Source organism: Rhinolophus ferrumequinum, chromosome 5 (assembly GCF_004115265.2).
Source record: "Rhinolophus ferrumequinum isolate MPI-CBG mRhiFer1 chromosome 5, mRhiFer1_v1.p, whole genome shotgun sequence".
Lineage (NCBI taxonomy): Eukaryota > Metazoa > Chordata > Mammalia > Chiroptera > Rhinolophidae > Rhinolophus > Rhinolophus ferrumequinum.
This window is the reverse complement of record NC_046288.1, coordinates 62,555,051-62,578,605: the sequence shown is the minus strand read 5'-3', so window position 1 is coordinate 62,578,605 and position 23,555 is coordinate 62,555,051.

Sequence of the window (23,555 nt, the reverse complement as noted above, 5' to 3'; positions counted from 1 at the left end):
TGATGGCTCCCAGCTCCTTCACAAAGATGTTTCAGGGTTTTAGAATATTTACATCTCAATGGGGCAGAAAAGTAATTGAAAATTTTCTGAAGTAAAGGTACGAATAAAAGGGAGGTCAGGAGCCTGTAGTCAGGAAGAAATCTGTCTAAAGTTTAGTCAAACCAACGGACTGTTAAGGCCATCTTGGTCAATAATAATCTCCATGAAGGCAGAGACCACATCTATTTTGTTTCCTTCTTGTTCATCTTGCCTATGGCTGACTTAGTTCTTGCCATGTAGTAGACGCTCAAGAAGTGTATGTAGAATGAATGCATAAATTAATCATTCATTTTATGATCAGTCATCAAGAAAATTTTATTTATAGAAATGTACTTAAGCTCTGTAGGTATTCTGCTGTTTCTTTAGGCAGTATCTTCCGAATCTGTTTGAAAAGCTGACATCTGAAAGTCACCTGGAGAGCTTCATAAATATCTAATTCCTGAGCTGTACCTTAGTTATTACTGAATCAAAATGTCAGGAGTGTGGGCTAAGTATAATAGTGCCCAATTATCCTCAGTTTTGCTTTTCACAATTTTAGTGACCCACTGTCAACTGGGTCTAAAAATATGAAATGGAAAATTCCAGAAATAAACAATTTCATAAGTTTTAAATCACACACTGTTGTTCTGAGTAGCATAAATCTCTCACCATCGTCCGGCTCCATCCCACTCAGTCCCCCTAGGGACGTGAATCATCCCTTTGTCCAGCCTGTTACCCACCCACTGGTCACTTAGTAGCCATCTCAGTTATCACATGGACTGTCATGGTATCACAGTGTTTGTGTTGATATAACCCTTATTTTACTTAATAATGTCTCCAAAGCCATTTGCATAACTTTTGTTTCAGTATATTGTTATGATTGTTCTATTATGATTTGTTGTTAATCTCTTAATCTGCCTATTTTATAAATTAAATTACCATAAGTATGTATCGATAGGAAATAACAGTGTATATAGGGTTTGGTACTACCTGCAGTTCTAGTATCCAATGGGGGTCTCAGAATGTGTCCTCTGTGGGTATGGGAGACTGCTGTATCTGTATTTTGATGTGATTTAAAGTGCTACCAAGGGAGATGAGTTAAGCACCTCTTTCCTTAACAGCACCATAGAAATGTATTTTTTTAAAAACCCAACTTTTTTTTTTTTTTAAGTGTCAGGTGACTGTTTCAGATTCCAATTTAATGGAAGGATTCAGTTGCCATTTCCAAACCTGAGGGTGCCTGCCTGTTGTTGAGCACAGGTTTAATCATACCGCTCTATTGTAGCCCTCGGGTTCATAGGAAGCATTAAGAGCAGGGCCTGCTGAGATTTTAAACGCAGCCTCAGCCACGACTTCTGTGTTCTGAAATCTAGAGGCGTTGAGCTATTGGCGTTTGTGTCTATTACTATTAAAGTAAAAGTTTGGCCTGACTAGACCTTCTTGAGTAAGCCTATGATTAAAAAAAAAGAAAAGAAATTTCACAAAATGCTTTCCTTTGAACACCTTATGGATTTTATCCCAAGAATGGTGGGCAACCTCTCATCCTAGGGAATCTTATAGCATGTGTTTGTTCCTTCTTAAAAATTAGTCGGAGAAGTTGTCTCTGTAATTATTTTAACTGGGATTAAAAAGAAAAAATTACCCACTAATTAATATCACTTATATAACTCTCAGTGGGTTGGCGAGGAAACCTTTAAATCTTGCATTACTGTGAAAATTAAAGTTTTATTCAAAGGCTAAGGGGATTATAATAAAAATAATTTGCAGTGCTGGTTAGGGGCTTGCTATGTTCCAGGCATTCTTCTAAGTGGTTCTTCCCCATCGCTTTATTGAATCTTGATGATGTAAGTAATTGTTATCCTTATTTTACAGATAATAGGAGCAAAACTTGAAACTTGTGTTCATGTTGGGGCAGGGGGTGGAGGGCTGTCTTCAGAGTCAGCAGTAACATAAATCCTTTAACATGGTGGTTCTCAGCTGGGGCCAATTGTGCCCCCATCCTCCAGGTAGCGTTAATAATGCCTGGGCAGTTTTGTTTGTTACACTGAGGGGCAGAGGGTGTGTGTGCTACTGGCATCTAGGGGTAGAGGCTGGGGATGCTGCTAAACATTCTTCGGTGGTACACAGAACAGCTCCTACAACAAAGAATCATCCAGACGAAAATGTCAGTAGTGCCGACATTGAGAATACCTTTAATGAAAAACTTGAAATTAGTTTCAATAGCAAACTAGATTGCTTGACCTCCACAGGAATTCTTCAGGCCTAATGAGTTAGTGAGGCTCTCTCCCCATCAACCTAAATCTAAGGAGCTGTAAAATGTTTTATTATTAGTGGCAGAGTGGGATAGATTCTGAGCACATCAGTAGCAAGTTTTCTTTTTTGAGGGAAGTTGATTGCTTTTGAGAACGCTCTTTTCACGTAAACTTAAGCAATAAACTTAGCTCATTAGAAATAAAACCTCTTGAGGTAATATTTTATGAAAAACATATATGTGTTTCATTGCCTGAGAATGTTTCATGACATTGATAAGGAAAACTCATACTGTCAGTTTCAAGCTCTTTGTAGTAATACTAGGAGCTTAGAGAAAACACTTCAAAAAAAAAAAAGGGTAATCTCTATGGAAAATTAAGAATCTTTGTTTTAGTCAAGTGTTTCATCAAAACTGCTTACCAGAACTGTTGATTATAAAGGAGTCTTTTTCCACAGAGAATCTCTGAGTCAAACTCTACCAGATGTTTTATTAATAGTTCTTGATTTAATAGCTATTCTCCATCTTAATTTGTTCCAATAATTGAACTGATTAGGTTTTCTCACAGTAGCCCCCGCTGTGTTCTAGTTGTGACAACACAGCAATGGAAGCCTGTTGGATCTGGATTCTTTATCTTAGCCATTGGCAGCTTTGGTATTATCCTTGTCTTTTTTCTTTGTAATAAGAAAATGTTATTTTGAATTTTGAATTTATAATACATCCTTCTTTAGCATCAAGGCAATAAATGAGAGACTCCATCTCAGTATATTAAGGGAAAAACAAAGGGAGTCAACTTTATATATCTCTAGCTGTGGGGACAGAGTCCCAGACAGCAGTTTCCAGGCTCTCGGCCTCACGTGGAATGGTGCTGACTTGGGTAGTAGATGGCCATCAGCTGTGACTAGTTGGCCATCAGCTGTTACCGGTTAGCCATTAGCCACTAATATAACTGCTGTGGCTGAGCTAGCAAGCGCAGATTGCAGTTAGCATGGCGGATTGCAGCTAGCAAGTGGGGTTGGTTGGTTGGCAGAGAAGCAGATGGAGGATCGCAGTTAGCAAGTGGGGTTGGTTGATTGGCAGAGAAGCAGATGGTAGGTTGCAAATCGTGTGGATCCTGTTTTCTGTGTCTCTAACCCAGCCACCAGTGAGACTATGGTGGTATGACTCCCCTATCTATGGCTCCATGAGTGTTCCTTTTTGGCCTCACAGTATCCTGCGTTCTTATGTGGGGAATGGGACCAGAGACCCCGCATGACACCCTGCATGACACTAGCCCATTAAGAATATACCATAAGGGCCATCAACATGGATGTTGTAGGAAGAAGAGTGGACCTCTGTCCATGGAACTAGAAAATTCTTCTTCCCTAGGTTGCTGGAGTATTTCCCGGAAAATGGTTACTGCTATTCAGTCTCTCTCAGCAGTTCTCAACCTCATGAAGGAAAACTCAATGATGGGAGAAAAGAACAAAATAGAGATGACATTTTAAAATACAATAAAAAAGATGACATTTAAGCAGAGACTACAGGCAAGATGTAACTACTGAAAGATGGCCAGAGAAGGAAAAAAGTGATTTACTTTGAAATCATGTTTAAGTAATTGTAATGACCCGGAACTTTTCCTTTTGTCTTGAGACAGGGGAAAAGGAAGGAGAATATGTTCTGTATTCTCATTTGTCTGTCCCCTTGACATTCATTTGTAACACCTGTCATTCAAGAAAGCCTCCACAGGTACCCAGGCTAGCCCAATTTATTGTAACTTATTTAATTCATAGCTTGCATGTACTAAAAGTCCCATTCTTCTCTAAAGCCTGAACTCTCCATCTCTCCAGTTCTAACGGGATGGTGAGGAAGAGAGAGTAACCTTGCAACTCACCATCACCTAACACATGGCAGGTTAGGGAGACCAGACAAGAAGCAGAAGCACCTTGCACACCCATAATGACTGGAATCAGGGACAGCCAGTGGCAGCAGCTCTTCATATTCACAGGTTGTTTGGAAATTAAGAAACAACAGATTTAGCTATTCTAATAAACTCCAAAATTTACAATGACTCAACAGGATAAAAGTTTATTTGCACACATTTAAATTTCCAATAGATATTCCTAATTTGCCAGTAGCTCTTCTCCAATCAGTGAGTCAGGGATTCCGGCTCTTTGCCTCATGTATCTCTAACATCTTCAAGACTGAATTTCCAAGGTCACTGTGTTTGCCTCAATCCTGAAGGAGAAAGAATATGACAGATCGATCACACATGAAGGTTTCTGATATTTAGACCTGGAAATAGAACGTATCACTTCCACTCACATCCCACTGCTGAGAATGCAGACATATGACCACATCTAGCTGCAGAGCCTAGAGGAGAAAGTAGATTTGGTCGACTGATGGCCGCAGACCTCTTGGAAAAATAATAATAAATGTCATATAAGGGTATATACATACGAGTACATATGTATATATTTGTCATTCTCACTAACAGTCGATATTGAAAGAGTCAATCTAAAAATTTGTCATTGATCCGACCTAGACTTGAAATCACATTCATCAATAGCTAGACAGCCCTAGCAGAGATTGTTTATTCAGGCAGATTCTATACACTAATCCTCTAGTATGTCAGTGTACTGTTTGGTATAAAGTATAAAAGGACAAGCTTTTAAAATGCATCATCTTGTTCATTTTCATTAGAAAATGAAATGAACAGACCCCCACTAGCAGGACCCCCACTAGAGACTGTTAACATATGTATTTTTAGCTGACCCTAAAGCTATGGTAGCGGCTAACTTGGGCAGAATTCCCGGTGTTCAGAAATGCAAAGTGAATTTCTATTTGAATTAATGCTTAAAAGTCAATTGTGTTAAGAGAACATACAAAAGACGGGGTCACCTGTCATAATAATAATAAAAAAAATTCCCATATTCTCACAGTATGTTCAATCTAAATAGTCCGTTCAGCAGATTTTAAGTTTTTATTCTCTCATGCTGTTCAATAAGTTTTCATCAAAGTATTACAATACCAAATATGCCTGTACTATTTACTGGAAAAATATGAATGATTTTTGATCCACTCTTATTACAACTTGCCTCATGAAGTGATTTTGGAAATACTCTATAATCCTGTCATCCCCAATTTTACAGCTCTGGTGCCCTTAATAAATGTATGGCTGAGGGAGACTTGCAGAATCAGAAAACCACCTGAGAATGAGTCTGGCCTGGGCGAAAAGCTGAGTAGGCTAGGAAAGCTATCTGTCACTGAAAGTGCCATCTCCTCAGCTGGACAACATTCAAATTTAGAGATTAAAAGCAGACTCACCAACCCAAACTACATATTACATGAGTGTGTTAATGACCTATTAACAATTTCTTTAAAATTCCACTTAATCTCTTCTACAGGGAAAAAAATAAGTTGGGACACTGTCCCTTAATTGGCACATTCATTAGTTGTCTCTTTATAGAGAATATTCAGCTGGCTTCTGTGAAGCAAAGATGAGCAACTCTTGGCCCCTGCCGTAACAAACTAACCATCTGTGAGAGTTACAAGAAAGTGGAACCAGGGATAAAGCAACATCTCAAGTCGGAATGTGGAAGAGAGATGTGTGAATAGTTGGTTTCTCATGGTGTAGAAAATATGGGCAAATAATGAGTAGGAATGTATTTACATATACTGTTATAGGTTTCTAAAATTAGCTCTATTGTTATGTGCTTAAAAGCAGGACTGCAACTCAAAATATTTACCAACTACATAGTACAGTTTGGGCACCAACTCAACAGTGCAGGTCCTGAGTCTAAGCAGTTGATCTGGCTTTACCAATGAGTGCCAGCAGGGGGCACCCTGCTCAAGAGGTAAATTGAATATACAGTGTGGCTAGAGGTTGTAATAGAATGAATCTATAGGACGCTATGTAGCCAGACTATTGGATGAGAAAACATGAAAAATTTGAAGATGATTTTTGTCTTTGCTCTGCAAGATAAACCCTGTTGTTATATCACGAGATGTGCACCAGATAAAATAAAGCTACTCACAGCCATGCTGTAATTTCTGTAGGCCTTCCAGACACGCTTTATGCCATCTCATGGTAGTAAGGGTACTTTTAAAATACTGGGGTTTGAATTGCAACTGAACTACTGGAATGTTGAGAAAATGGTTGTAATGGCTCATTTTAAAAGAATACAAAATTGGAACAAAGAGAAAATGCTGAGTTATGCATGTTGAAATATTTTCATGTGGAATGTGAGGTCTTCTATTTGCATGGTCATCCAGTTGTTCTACACACATCAAACAGCATGATTAGGGAACTCCCCTAACACACACACACACACACACACACACACACACACACAACCTTTTCTCAAATGTAACTCCCTAACGTCTCACCAATATCTCTAATTGTCTCTTTTTTTCTACAATGTATATCATTATCAAAAATTGTATTTTTTGCTTATTTTTTTCTCCCCCATTAGAATATCAGCTTTATGATATCAGGGTTTTGTTTTATTGTTGTCGTAGTTGTTTCTTGTTACATCTCCCCATGCCTAGAACACTGTTTGGCGTATAACAAACACTCAACAAATACTATAAGTAATTTATAACTGTAATTGTCATTCAGTAAACAGTTAATCTGTTTCAATAGTAGGCACTTTATATGTGCATTACTTCATTTAACTTTTTTTTTTTTTTTTTTTTTTAGTGTGAATGTCCTTATAAGTTTTTGGATAGAAATTAGGTGATAATAATAGTAACTTAAATTTTCACACACACACACACACACACACACACACACACACACACAGCCAAATCTGGTATTTTTATTTCCCATTTGCTCACAAACTGGTCCTAATCTCAAACCATTTTGAGGCCATCATCTCCAGTGTTTTGTTGGTCACACCCCTTCTGAATCTGAGTAGTATCCTCTTCCCTCTAAGCCGTAAGAGAATGCCTCCAGCTACCACTGCAGAAGTTGTTCACCATGAAAATACCGTCCTAAGTGCTAATGCTGCCTCTTGCTTCTCTCAGAGCCAGTAGTCATCCAGGTGCTAAAGTGGTGGTGAGGCCCATGCCAGAGAAGGAGAATGCCCTAGCTCTCAAATGATGTCCCACTGTAACCTGAAATCCTAATAGTGCTCTGTGTTGACTTCTGGCTCCAATTTCTCTGTCCACAGAAACCAAGATCAAACCAAGGGCCTTGGAAAGTGACAAAGAGCATGACACCCTCTCCATCTCATTCATCCAACTCACCTTTCCCTCTAAAAGCTTAACAGGCATCTGAATCCCACTTTGAATTCTTTTCAAATACCTTAACGGCCTACAATAACACTATTGAGTAAGCATCATTATTCTCATTTACAGATGAAGAAATTGACATTTGTTCACCTAGAGTAACTTGCTTGAAATCACAAACTAGAAAGCTATGAAAGATTAAAGTAGAATTCAACCTGAGAATTTTCCTTTAATCTCAAGTTTGTGCTCTGAATGGCTAACCTATATTGGGTTAAAATAAACATACTGAGCCGCATACCTTTTTTTCACGAAACATACTAATAGGGAAATAAGGAAGCAAACTACTCTTGGAGGGCTGGAAGAGAGATGTCAAGGAATCAGAAGAAGTTTCACAGTGAACATGTGCTAAGCTGTTATCTTTTCATTGGGGACAAGGTGAATTCTGATGTCAACTTCAACCCCAGCCTCCCATCGGTCTCTTCTTAGGCAATTATCAAGACCAGGCAACAGACTTCCATCTATAGTACTTCAGAAGGGACCTGCCACCTCAACCCTCATCCAGCCTGCTCCCTGTTTAAAACATCTGGTCCCATTGTCAAACTAATTAAAAGCTGTTACACCTCATTATGTTAAGGATCTTCTAAGAAAAAAGCCCAAATGATTCCCTACATTGTTGTTAATTCAGTTCTATAAACTGTGTAATCAGGTACTTTGAAAGTGTAGAACAGACTAGTAATTAGTGAATAAAGGGGACTAAAGTCAACTTTGTGAAGTTGTTAATCTAATCAGGATAAATAGGTAGACTTCACATCCCAGAGAGGCAGTCTTTCTTAGTCCATGGAAAAGTAGAAAGGGCTTGGAGGCATTACATCCATTTATACAAGGTACATCTTTATCTACTTTAGTGTCCTAGCACACTGCTTGCAGTGGTTACAAATGTTTTTAATTAATTTAGAAACAGTCTTGAATCATCTCATCCATCTTTCTGCCAGTAAAAGATAGTCTCTGGGTTATAGTACTTTTTGTTTTATCACTTTGAATTCCTCAAATTATGGGCAGTTTAACACTTTCCTTAGAAATTAGAGGAAGAAAAAAAAGAAAGTATATAAAATAATAATTAAGCTTAACTCCAGCTCGGTTCTTCATAAATCTCCCAAAATACCTTGCAAATGCTATATTTCAGGCAAATTTAGAAAACTACTTGTACAGTGCATATTAAAAGAATGTCAAGGGAAAATGCAAATTTGTATGCTTGAGGCAAAGACTGCCAGAATGCATGGAGGCTACAGACAAAAGTTAAAGCCTTAACAGATGCTGGATTGGGCACATGAGCATAGAGCTTCTCCAGAGCTGAGGAGAGGAAAGGAAGGAATCAGGACTGAGAGTTTTCTAGTCACCGTTCAGTGGCTGAATCTCCATTCCCTTCCTCTTCCCTCTTGTAATCCCTTCACTGCCCCGATTGGCCTCCATCCACTTCTCTTTTCTCTCCCTCCCCTTCCTTTCTGTTTCTCTCAAACCACAAAATGTTTTAAGGGCAGCTAGCAGGGGAACAGGAGAAAGACATTCAAATCCCATTCCTGCTTCAAACCCTGAACAGTGCTCAGGACTGCCAAGCTAGTTCTGGTAACACTGAGCCTTAAAACTTTAAGATGCAGGTGGAAATAAGGTACAATATATGGGGGGGGGGGGGAGTTAGCCTCTGTAAAAAGGTATTGCCTTTCTCTTTTTTTTCCTGATTTTCACTTTATTTTTCTGTTTTATTAGTTTCAGGTGTACAAAGCAATGTAATAGAGATTTACGCCCCTCACAAAGTGATAACCACCCCCCAATCTACTACCCCTCTGACATCTTATATATCTGTTACAATACCATTGACTATATTCCCTATGCTGTACTCCGCATCTCATGACTATATATACAGAGGGTGCCAAAAAAAGTATACACATTTTAAGAAAGGAAAAAACTGCATTAAAATTACACTGATGGTAACCACTTTGAGCATCTCTTGTAATTGCAGAAGTCAAACGTGACTTTTGTTCATCTTTTGTTATTGGTATATGTGGAGCATTATAATTTTAATATAGCTCTTTCCTTTCTTAAAATGTGTATGCATTTTTTGGTACCCTCTGTATACACATATTTAAATATAGTTGACATTCAATATTATTCTATTTCAGCTTCAGATGTACAGTGTATTACTCAGGCATCTACACAGTCTATAAAGTGATCCCCTGATAAGTCCAGTGCCCATCTGGCACCCTACATAATCTATACAACATTGTTGATTATATTCCCCATACCATATTTCGTATTCCCGAGACTATGTTATGACTACCAATTTGCGCTTTCTAGTCCCTTCACCTTCTCCCACATCCCCAGCCCCCTCCCCTCAGTTTTTTTTCTCCATATCTCTCAGTTTATTTTTCTTTAGTTTGCTCGTTTATCCTGTTCTTTAGATTCCACATGTAAGTAAGATTGTATGGTATTTGTCTTTCTCCATCTGACTTATTTCACTTAGGATGTTGTTGCAGATGGTAAGATTTCATTCTTTTTATGGCTGAGTAATATTCCGTTGTGTAAATGTACCACAGTTTCTTTATCCAATCACCTTTTGATGAGAATTTTGGTTCTTTCCATATCTCGGCTGTTGTGAATAGAGCTGAAGTAAACATAAGGGTGCATATATTTTTTCGAATTAGTGTTTTGAATTCCTTTGGATAGATACCCAGGAGTGGAATTGCTGGGTCATAAGGTAGTTCCATTTTCAATTTTTTGAGGTACCTCCATACTGTTTTCCGTAATGGCTGCCCCACTAACAGTGCATGAGGGTTCCCTTTTCTCCACATCCTTGCCAATCATGTTGTTTGTTGATTTATTGATGATAGCCATTCTGACCAGAGTGAGATGGTATCTCATTGTGGTTTTTATTTGCATTTCTCTGATGATTAGTGATGTTAAGCATTTTTTCATAAGTCTATTGGCCATCTGTATGTCCTCTTTAGAGAAATGTCTCTTCATGTCCTCTGCCCATTTCTTAATTGGATTTTTTTTTTTTTTGGTACTGAGCTGTATGAGTTTTTTTTAATACAGTTTGGATATTAAGCTCTTATCAGATGTATCACTGGCAAATATCTTCTCCCATTCAGTAGGATGCCTTTTTTTATTTTATTGATGGTTTCCTTTGTTTTACTTTCCTAAAAAGTAAAAAAACTTTTTAGTTTGATGTAATCTCATATGGTTATTTATTCTTTTGCTTCCCTTGCCCTATAGGATAAATCAATAAAAAATATTACTAAGGGAAATGTCTGCAAATTTACTTCCTATATTTGCTTCTGGGAGTTTTATGGTTTCAGGTCTTACATTTAAGTCTTTAATCTGTTTTGAATTTATTCTTTTATATGGTGTAAGAAGGTGGTCCAGTTTCATTTTTTTCTCTGTACCTGTCATTCCCGGTATGCAAGGTTGGTTCAATATTCACAAATCAATTAATGTGATATACTATATTAACAAAATGAAAAATAAAAATCATATGGTCATATGAATAGATGTAGAAAAAGCATATGACAAAATCCAACATCCATTTATGATAAAAACTTTTATGAAAGTGGGAATAGAGGAATCATACCTCAATATAATAAAGTCCATATATGATAAACCCACAGCTAACATCAGATTCAATGGGGAAAAGCTAAAAGCATTCCCCTTAAGATCAGGAATAGCATAAGGATGCCTACTTTCACTACTTTTATTCAACATACCATGTTTCCCCAAAAATAAGACCTAGCCGGACCATCAGCCCTAATGCGTCTTTTGGAGCAAAAATTAATATAAGACCGGGTCTTACATTATATTATATAAGACCGTGTCTTATAGTAAAATAAGACTGGATGTTATATTAATTTTTGCTCCAAAAGACACATTAGAGCTGGTGGTTCAGCTAAGTCTTATTTTCAGAGAAACAGTAGTACTGGAAGTTCTAGCCACAGCAATAAAACAAGAAAAAGAAATAAAAGGCATCCAAATTAGAAATGAGGAAGTAAAATTGTCATTATATGCAGAAGATTTGATACTATATATAGGGAACCCTGAAAAGTCCACCAAAATCCTGTTAGAACTGATAAATGAATTTAGTAAAGTGGCAGGATACAAAATCAATATTCAGAAATCAGTGCATTTGTATATACCAATAACAAACTACCAGAATGAGAAATTAAGAAAACAACCCATGTATAATTGCTTCTAAAACAATAAAATACTTAGGAATAAATTTGCTTTTCATTTTTGCTTCTAAAGATGGTTAATGACAATTCAGGCTGAGGCTTTTGAATTCATTTGCAATGAAGTCATATAAAAAAATCTCTCTAACAGTTTTGGAGACAGGATTTGTGATAAAATGTAACTCTTATGTCAAATGTCATTCCTCAGAGTTTAGGATTATTGGAGACGATTCATGTGTCCATTAGCAACTCACAATAGCCTCAAAATGTGGCTTTGAGAGTACTGAGAGGGTCTTACCAGGCCCGGCACTGGGTGTTGTGCCTGTATTGTCTTATTTGGGCCATACAGCAGACTTGAGAGATAGGTTCTTTGTTATCCTTAATTTTTGGTAAAGAAACTGGAGTCTAAAAAGATTAAGTAATTTATTTACGTCAGATAATCAGTGCCAGAGCTGGGATTCAAACCCTTATTTACCAAAACTGTTTATAACTAAGCTATAAAATCAATAATCATCTGAAATTTCCTCTCTCTATCATCTTTCAGTGGCTTTCCAATTATTTTCTTTCTTTACCATACCCCAGAATTACCAGGCACCTGATTCCCTGGATCTCTCTCCTTCCTCCTTTCATCTAAGTTTGCTACTACCTGAAGTTGCTACATCAACCTTGGATGACCTACTCTGTAAGAAATGGAGGTAGCCATCAAGTGCACTGCCCAAGGCAGGGGGCCCATGAGACCATTCTCTAAGGGGTTCTGGAGTTCCTATCAAAAATCAAGTCCCTTCAATCCCATCATTTTAAATCAATCTCCAGGTAAAAAAAATATGTAAATAGACTAGACACCTGTAACCGAGTGACCAATGGGAAGAATGATCTATCCAGTTGGAGATATACATTTGTCAGTTCAACCGCCATTCAACAGAGACGAGAAAAGGTGAGCCTTGGGAAAAGAGGAGAAAATAACAATATCTCACTAATAACGTCCACATGAGAGGTATACAGTTCACTTTCAGGAATTACAGATGTGAAGGTAAATGATGCTGGCTTTGTGGAGGCAAGGACTCCTGGTCCAGCTCCCCGCTTCTCCATTGGTGACAGATGCAGTTGGAGCTGTAACCCCAATTACAGAGACTCCATCATACCTACATCCCCTGCACCAGGTATAACACAGGAAACACAGAGTTCGTGCCTGCTATGGAATGAGTTTGTGTCCTCCCACCAAATTCGTATCTAGAAGCCTTAATCCCCAGTATGATGATATTGGAGGTGGGGCCTTTGAAAGGTAATTAGGTTTACATTAGGTCATAAGTGTAGAGCCCCATGATGAAATTAGTATCCTTATAATAGGAAGTGCCCAAGAGATCTCGTAGTTCTCAGCCTCCAGTCTGTTGCGTAAGCTGCCAAGTCTATGGTATTTTGTTAGAGCAGCCTGAGCAGCCTATGACAATGCCCAGTCTTCAGTAAGGACTAGCTAGAGGCACTAGTTGTGGATACTTAGAGACCTACTGACCTAGAAATGATGGGGTTAACACAAGAAAATATCTTATAGATAGGGAAGAGAAAAAATGGAGTTGGAGGGAGACCCATGAGGGAGAAGCTCTGAGTAAACTGAGTCCCTGGTATCCCTGGATTGTAATAGTATATAGTAACCCTATGCTAGAAGAGCAAGAACTCGTGCAGTCGAGAACTCATCCCTAGAGTGGTGCCTCAGCCACACACACACACCCAGCAGGTAATGATGATATCAGAGTGCAGGACCACCAATTAATCTTTGCAAACACAACAGTAGATAGACTTTCCTTCTCGTGATAAAAACTAGCACTGGCTGGTTCTTGGATTGAAAAACAACAAGGTTCATGGAGTTATGAAAGGAGCAAAGACCTCACCGAGGGAAGAAAAACTACTTTCGCAATTGCATTTTGCAGTTGTGGAGCCAACATCATTTAAGTTGACTATCATAAGTGATTAATAGTTCATTTTGTACTCTAAGCTAGAGAAGCTCACATTCACCTGCCCAGGACTATCTTTTAGAGTTTCCAGGCTAAGATTCCAGGGTTCCATCTGCAAATTTATCTTCATTTATAGCAGACAGCACATTACAGATATAGTAGGACCTAATTCAGAAGTGTCTTGATGATAAAGTTACTCTTTTTATTTCTTCTTTTCCCGACATCTGCTAAGGCATTCACAGAATGTTTCTGCTTTACCCACCATGATATCTTTTGTTTTCTTTTTTCTTCCACTTTCCTGGAATCCAAGAGATGCTGAGCCATCTCTCCCACTGGATGATGGTGCTCACATTGCCCCCAGTGGCCCACGTCAGTACAGCAGCCTTGGATCTGCCAGCACCGCCTCTCATGCCAGGGTTCTCTAGTTCCTTACACCATGTATACAGAACATCTCTCGGAATATAAGACTGAACAAATGCCACATTTACACACTTTATTTACACCCCCTAAGGATAAGGCATTTATGCACTGGTTGATAAAAGTCACTTGGTTTGTTAGCTTAGACCTCATAGAAGTAAAGGTCTAAGTACTAAGAGGAACCTGACAACACAAGCCTTCTTAGAACTGGTCAAGTCCTACCTTCTAAACGACGCTTTACCACTTAATAATTTTATTTCTTTGAGCAAATTATTCACACTTTTTTTTCTGTTCTAAAATGGGAATAATACTAAGAGTATTTTTACATGCCAGAATTTTTATTAGAATTGTTACGAAGATTACATGAAATGATGCATATGAGGTGTGGTCAAACAATATGGTGAATATTTAAATAAAACATTACAGTAAAAGACACATTGCCATTAATCCCCTTAAAATACTCCCCCACACTTCAAACGCACTTATCTTACTGTTTGCCACTTTTTGAAGCAGTCTGAAGGTCCTCTGTCATGAGTGTCTTTAGTTGTGCTGTCGTGGCTGCCTCGATGTCCTGAATAATTTTGACTTTGGGGAAGAGCCAGAAGTCACATGGTGTCAGATCCAGTGAATGAGGTGGATGAGGACACACAGAAATTTCCATACCAGAAGCGAGGTGTGACACAGAGCATTGTCGTGATGGAGGAGGATTTATGGCACCCTTTAAAGCACACTTTCTCTCAACTGTAGCTCACACTCCACTGACTGCACTAAACAAGGTGAAACTTGTCACACTGTTACTAAGGTTCGATGCGCTGCTTCCCTTATTGAAGATCCCTGCCTTTCCATTGGATGGCCCTCAGCAGCAGCATTCACTGTATTTTGTGATCACAACAGAAAGGTTCCATGTCACACATCACTTCTGGTAAGGCAATTTCTGTCAAGTAAAAACATTATGGTGTGTCCTTATCTACCTTATCCACCGGATATGGGACTGTGCGACTTCTGGCTTTTCCCCAAAGTCAAAATAATTGAGGACATCAAGGCAGCCATGACAGTGCAACTAAAGACATTCACGACAGAGGACTTCCAGAACTGCTTCAGAAAGTGACAGGAACGATGGGATGGATAAGTGTGTTCAAAGTGAGGGGGAGTATTTTGAGAGGGATGAATGGCAATATGTCTTTTACTATCATAATTTTTTTTTTAAACATTCACCATATTGTTGGATCACACCTCGTATAAAGCACTGGTCATATTTTCCAGCATATAGTGAGAACTCAATGCCACTGATGAAGAGAGACTAAGGGACCTGCCCAAGACCCCACCCAGCAGTACCCAGGGAGGGGAGGGCCTGAGTGTCATGACTGCTTGTGTCCTAGGCACAGAACCCTCTACTATCCCAGCTCACAGATGGGAAAGGTGCAAATAGATGAGGAAAAGAGGGTAAAACCAGAAAAAAAAAACTTCACCCCATCAGTTTTCTCCTTCCCCGCCCCTTAAAAGGATAAATATAGTCCCTGAAACTACTGCAGTGACACAGGTAGAGCCCTCTTTATTTAAAAGTTAACAAAAAGGACAGATCCATGTCTGAATTTTGCTTATTAGCCAAAATAAAAATAACCCAGCTATGCAAAGCTAAATTTGGATCTCTCCATCCTTTCTCTCTCTCTCTCTCCCCGCTTGCCCAGTTCCTACCCATCCTTCAGCTCCACCTTCAAAATTCCATGGGGGATTAAAACTTTTACTTGAAAACTGAACTTTGGCATTGCTTGAGAAGACCATCAGAGCTGCTGTGAGCATCAGCAGATACAGGAGGGAAAGATGACCCCGGCTGGAGACAGAGCTGGGCAGGGTTGGGGACCTGCTGTGACTGGGGCCTCCCTAGCCCGGGGCCTTAAGATTTTTTATACTATCTGATGCTTCCATTGTCACTCCTAACACACAGATCAGTGCCCCATATTAACCAAATAATGGCAATCAGGATGAAGGAGGCTGCTGCTACTGATACAGCACTTTTGTACAAATCAGGAAAAAGCCGCTGCTGAAGTGAGTGCGTTCCACACCAGGGCCCGTGGTGTAGCTGGCATAACAAGCCGAATTTCAGTGCCCACTTGCTCTCTCTGCCCCAGCCACCTTTGTGCAGAGAAAATAAAATGCATCATCCTCATATCGGTCCTGGTGCTCAATAAATGTTTCTTGACATGATATGCCTCCTGACTGATCTTCCCCCCCCGCCCCCCCCCAGCTGTTTATGTGGCAAGTAGGCTGTGATTGGTCAGAAGCATCTCAATGAAGTCCTGAGTGGGACGGGGAAGTAGCAATTTTACAGCTACAGTTACAAGCTCAGGTATTTGCACAAGAACATAACAGGCTGCATAGAACATAATGATCACATCATGGTTCGTTTCCCGGAACATTTACTGACGTGTTTGTTACGGGCCAGCCGTGTACTATCACATTTAATATTCAGAACAATATGAGGTACATTTCCATTTTACAAGTGAGAACATATTATGTGAGAGAACTTCATTTACTCGAAACTATTGGAACAAATGCTCGAACTCATTGTCAGTCTGTAAGTTCCCAAATTTCTAGACCAGTGAAAACTACTGATACAGGTATGGCATTAAATCCCATGGCATCCCCTGGTGAGACTAGTTCTCCTTTCATTTTCTCTCAATCCATCTTCTTATGACTCAGTCTAGGGCCAGCATTCCCTTAACACACACACTTGCTAATCTTCCTCTTCCAATTAATCAAAAACAGGTCTCAGGCTCAACAGTATCCACATAAGATTTAATCACAATTTTATCATAATGTTATCTTCTATTTATGGCAAGTGATACTGGTTCTTCATTTTCACCTATTAGGCAAAGTTTCCTTTCAAAATAAAATCAAGAAAGTTTTGAAGTAAAAAGAATTAAGTCAGTTACAATGTGGTACATTCACTGTGATAGAAATTATTAGCGTGGTAGTCAGAGATGCTGAGATACGGCAAAAATCAGGGAGATATTAAGCCATCAACTAATGATTGGGAAACAGTACCCTATACCAACCACTAAGCTACTTGCACGGGCTTTAGATGTCAAGAAATACACGAGCTTCCATCCCTGTTTTGCTGATTACTAGCTGTGCAGTCTTGGGAAATCATTCAATCCAAGTGTCAGTTTTCTCATTAAAAAATTCTTAGTATCCACTTTAAAGGTATTATTGTGAGTAAATGAAATAATTTTTGTAGCCGTTCTTTGACAGTGACTGGCATAGAGTAGGTGTTCAATAAATATTAGTTTCTTCTAATCTCTCCCTTCTTTTTAGTTACCGATCAGAATCGGTAGAAGAAATTCTGATCTTCCTCCTCATCTGTTACCAAGAGCTATTTTTAACTTCTTTTCACTTTAAATCATTTTTATCAAATAGTGAATAAAGTATTTATGAAATGTGTATTTGGCATAAAGTAAAACAAACCAACTAACTAGAAATTGATTATTCCCATGCCTATACAGCTCCTTTATGTCCCTTACCTACCTGTCCCCACTCAGAGCTCATCAGTTTCCTAAATTTTGGGTTTCTTGTCTCTTGTTTTCTTTATAGTTCAACTGTCCCTGAATGACCATTTGAAAGCACCACCCACCTCGTGGCTCTCCTCAGCACTATTACATCAGAGAGAGCTTACCGTGAATTTCCTTTAAGCTCTGTGTTTTGGGCTTGCAGCAATTTGCACTTAATTTTAAATACTATACTCTTGCCATTTCCCAAAGTTAATATCATGAAACACAGACTGTGACTTAGATACTTAGAAAGCATCAGTAACCTGTACATGGAAGGGTCCTAGGTAGGCTCAGAGTCTCACAGCAGAGGGGAGGTTCTGATTCACATAATCATTTAGAGATCAAGAATATCCCCATATTTGTGTTGCTTCACCATCCTCTAGGGCAGGGATGTCCAAACTGCGGCCCGCGGGCCAACGGCGGCCCGCAATCCATTGTTAATTTGCCCACAGCAAATTCCAAAAATATATTTAGTTTACTTAAATAAACCAGGTGAGGCAATACGTACTTCACCTCGAGTGAGTGGCCGGGCTGTTTGTGTATTTTACCGCTTATGGCCCTTGGTGAAAAACGTTGAAAAAAGTTTGGACACCCCTGCTCAAGGGCATTGTCCTAGTCTGTATGTCAGAGTTGGGTCCTGGGCACATCTGTATTCTAGCTTGCAAGAAGGGGAAGGAGAAGAAGTCCAGAATAAGCAATGGAAAGTAAGCCTCCAATTCTGAAGAAACAACCTTGGAGGGATGATTTTAGGAGAATCAAGTCCCTGCTCCTTGTTGGGAGAGGTTGAATCAGGACTTGAGTGAGGGAGATACCTTAGCCAGAGGGTGGGCTGCAAGTATTGCTATAAATGGAGCATTGCGACCACATTCACCTGTGGCTCTTCTATGAGCAAACAACGAAAGATGTACTCTCACAGTTACAGCCATACTGTGATGTAGGAGAGTTCCTCACTATCATATGTTTTCCAGCCACATATAAACAGAGGGAAAATGCCACATAATTAAATATACCACTGTAAGCCTGAGAGTGGGAAATTAGACTAACAAGCATTTGGTTCCACTATTTCATCTTTGTTCTCCTAACCAAATCAGGAGCTTATTTTTATTTTTAATAGTCTGGTATTTGTCTGTAAGTCTTATGAGTGTACTTTTCTACAATTTAGGAATTCCTTTGGAATTTTTGTTTAATTCTCATTGGACTAGAATGTTGCCAAGTATCCTTGCTGCTAATAAAGCATTTATTTTTTTTCCTAATTTAACCTTTCATGGAATTTAATAGTCCATATAGGAAAAATTTATTTGCAGGAAACATTTTAGCAATTTCTTATGTGAAGCTGTCAGGGGGTTTTTGTTCATTTTTTGGCCTCCATTGTCAGTAAAACAAGTTGAAAATAACTTTCTAGGCAAAATATTGGTCCGTGACTAGTCATGAATTTATTTTAAAATTTGAATGTCAGTACAATACTGATGAGGGAGAGTAGCTATGTGAATTGATTGAAATGTTAAAATGTTACCAAAATATTATGATAACAATTACTGCTTAGCTCAGTTGGCATGTGAGTTACCTGGAAGAGTAAGGGAAGTGTGACACAATTGATTCTGAGTATCATCAAGCTGTCCGCCTGGGCTGATCACATTGTTCTAGTGCTGGGATAAAACAATGAACAAAACAAACTGAGCTCCTGCCCTTGTGGCTTCCGCTCTCTGGTGAGCTGTCTGGTTGGGCGGGGCCTCCAGTTGTACCCCACAGTTGGGTGGGGCTGGAGACTGTGCTCTGCAGTCACAGTTGGGGTGGGGGGAGGGATGGTTGCTGTCCAGGATATCAGGTCTGAGATAATTTGTCACTAGCAGGCCGGCCCTGTAAAAAATATTAAACAGAGTCCTTCAGGAAGGCTGAGTTGAAAAGATATTAGACAGTAACATGAATCTACAGGAAAAAGTAAGGTGCATTGGAATAGTTGAATGTAAAAGACAGTATAAATGTGTATTTTTGTTGGTTTCTCTTTTCTCCCCTCTTCTATGATTTTAAATAACTATATAGACCAATGATGTATGTTTGTATTGATAGGCATACAATGTATAAAGATGTATTATGTACAACTATAATAGCACAGAGAAAAGGGGAAGGAGTGGAACTATATAGGAGTGAAGTTTTGTACACTACTAAAATTAAGTTCATATAAATCTGAACTAGATGTTATAAATAACTATTTTAATTATAACCATCAGGGGAGCACTAATAAAATAATTCAAAAATATAGTACAAGAAATGACAAGGGAATTAAAATGGTACACTAGAAAATACCTAATTAACACAAAAGAAATCAGTACTAGAGTAATGAAGTGGGGATAAAGCCATAAGACAGAAAACAAAAAGACAAATGGCAGAATAAATCTTACCGTATCAGTAATTACATTAAATATTAAAGTATTAAACACTCCAGTCAAAATTCGGAAATGGGTAGGATGGATAAAACACCACGTTCCACCTATATTCCATCTATGGAAGATACACTTTATAGTAAAAGATACAAATAGGTTGAAACTAAAAGGATGAAAAAAGTCATATCATACATACAACCATCAAAAGAGAACTGTGCTGACTATACTAATAGAAGACAAAATATACCTTAAGACAAAAATTGTTATGAGAGACAAAAAATGTATAATGTTAAAAAGTTAAATCTATTAAATTATAACAATTATAAAACTATATGACCCTGACAAGAGAGACCTAAAATACATGAAACAGAAATTGACTGAACTGAAAGAAGAAACAGATAATGCAGCAATAATAGTTGGAGACTTTAGCACCTGACTTCAATAATGGATTGAAAAACAGTGGACAAAAGATCAACAAGGAAATAGGATATACAAATATTAACTCCAAATGGATCAAAGACCTAAATGTAAGAGCTAAAACTATATAACTCTTAGGAGAAAACATAGGTGTAAATCTCTGTGACCTTGGACTAGGCAACAGTTTCTTAGACATGGCACCAAAACACAAGTAATCAACAAAAAAAAATAGATAAATTGGACATCATCAATAGGACTTAAACACTTTTGTGCATCAAAAAACACTATCAAGAAAGTGTAAAGGTAACCCACAGAATAAAATATATTTGTAAATTATGTATCTGATAAGAATCTTGAGTCTAGAACTTATATATAAAGAACTCTGAAATCTCAACAATGAAAAGAGAACTGAGTGGAAAAATGGACGAAAGGTTTGAATAGGTATTGCTACAAAGAAGGACATACAAATGTCCAAAAAGCACATGAAAAGATTCTCAATATCGTTAACATCAGGGAAATGCAAATTAAAACCACAAAGAGATACTACTTTATACCCACTAAGACAGGTATAATAAAAAGAGAAATAACAAATGTTGGCAAGGATGTGGAGAAATTAGAACACTTATATATTGCTGCTGCAAATGTAAAATGGTGCAGTCACTTTGGGAAGAGTTTGTAAGTTCCTCAAGAAGTTAAACTTAGATTTAACACAAAACCCAGCCATTTCACTCATAAATATATGCACAAGAAAACTGAAAAACATATGTTAACAAAAAATCTTGACCACGAAAGTTTATAGGAACATTATTCATAATAGCTAAAAAGTGGAAATAAACCAAATGGCCATCATCTAATAAATGGATACACAAAAGTAGTATAACTATGCAATGGAAGTTTCCAGACATAAAAAAATAAAATAAAATAATGAAGGGCATGCTACAACATGGATAAACCTTAAAAACCTTGTGCAAAGTGAAAGAAGCCAGACACTAAAGGCTATATATTGTATGGCTCTATTTTTTTGAAAGGGTCAAAATAGGTAAATTCATAGAGACAGAAAGTAGATTAGTGTTTGCCAGGGGCTGAATGGAGAGGAGAAGGAGGTGTGACTGCTGTATGTATAAGGTTTCTTTTTGGGTTATGAAAATGTTCTGGAATTAGTACCGTGTTTCCTTGAAAATAAGACCTAGCCAGACAATCAGCTCTAATGAGTCTTTTGGAGCAAAAAATTAATATAAGACCCGGTCTTATATAATATAAGACCGGGTATAATATATAATATAATATACCCGGTATTACATTATATTGTATTATATATTATTATATTATATATTATACCCGGTCTTATATTATATAAGACCGGGTCTTATATTAATTTTTGCTCCAAAAGACTCATTAGAGCTGATTGTCTGGCTAGGTCTTATTTTCGGGGAAACACGGTAGTGTTACTTATGCAAGCTTTTGAATATACTAAAAGCACTGAGTTGTACACTTCAAAATGTTGACGTTTATGGTGGATGAATTATATCTCAATAAAATAAAACAAGAGAAAAAAACAAATCATCTTTGATAAAGTACCAGTTGGGTAGAAATTTGAAGGGATGAATCTACCAGATATGCAGAGGAAATGAATGTAATGTAAGCAACTGGTAAGCAATTTGTAAGCAGCAGAACTTAGTCCATACTTTAGTATTTAGTAATACTGTTCCAATTTTTATCTTTGTTATGGTCATGGCATAGTTTAATGTAGTCACATTTTGTGTGACTAATAATAAAGCTTAAGAGACTTAGGAAGGGGAGGTTTAATTATTGAATCATGAATAAAGGAAAGTGGAAATTTGAAAAAAATGTGAGAACAGTTAGAATAAACTAAAAACAGCTGCAAAGAAGAAGCAAAGGGAAGCTGAGAAGCACTGATATAATAGCAAAGAAATTAAGCTCTAGATTTGACAGATGGGAGTTATATCTCACCTCTGCATCAGCTAGCAATTTCCTTGCTCTGTTTTCCTCAGTTTCCCGGGACCTATGTAAGGCACGAGAACAATAGCATCTACCTTACTAGCTTGCTGTGAGAAATGAATTAGGTGAAATAGATAAAACAGTGAATTTGACACTTAATAGACTTTCATACTCGTATATAATAATTATTCACAATAAGCATCATAATAGATACTATAAATACATAAATTCTGAGGGGTGTTAACTTTTGAAAAGTACAACTATATGTTCAAATATATATTGAAAACTTATGGATAAAATATATGGAATAGACACAGATATAGACTCTTTATACTTTAGTTATTTAATAGTTAATTTAAACTTAGGCGTTCTAATGTTAATGAAACAGCATAAAAACTATGAGAAGAGGCATTACCTATATTTTTCAGGTGTTCATCATTTAGAAATTGACCTTTGTTAAAGAGAAAAGAATGTACTGAAACTAAATTAAAAGATGTTTTTCACATGCACCCAATATTTTTAGAAAACAACCATGTTATGCTTAAAACTATTTTAAAGAGAATAACACATTGGTGGAAAATAATACCGGAAAAAAAATCACTTTGCTAATTAAAGCATATGAAACCAAACAACTGTTTTGGGAATTGATCTTGCTGGTTTGCATGCTAAAACGAAGTACTTCTTATGTTTCTTTCAAGAGAGATAAAGTTAGTGAAAAATCTGGCTAAGGGAGGATGAGCAGACGTTGACATATTTGAATAGTTTTGCTGGCATATGTCAGAATCATGGAAAAAAAATGCTAGGAAGGCTGGAGTCTTCTGGGAATTAAAGGCAACCATGAAACAGGGAAAGGAGTACAGGGTTAGTCATCAGGTACTGAACCATATCCCTGACTGAACACTCTCTAGCCAGATCTTGGCACATTTCTCAATTTCTCCTTTTGTGAAATTAGAGGGCTTTACTTGGTGGGCTATGTGATCCTTCTCAATTCTAATATTGTATGGTTCTGTGTAATAGTTCCTCTTCTAGAAGGAAAATGCCAAGGCTGAATGCAGGCTTTTCCTCTTTAAATATTATTAATAAGGAAGCTGTGAATTCCAGTGTTTGGGTTAATTTTGCCTTAGTGGATTAATTGCTGATTATACAGTGCTTCTCTCTCCAGCTTCTTTTTTGTTCCTTCCTGTTGCAGT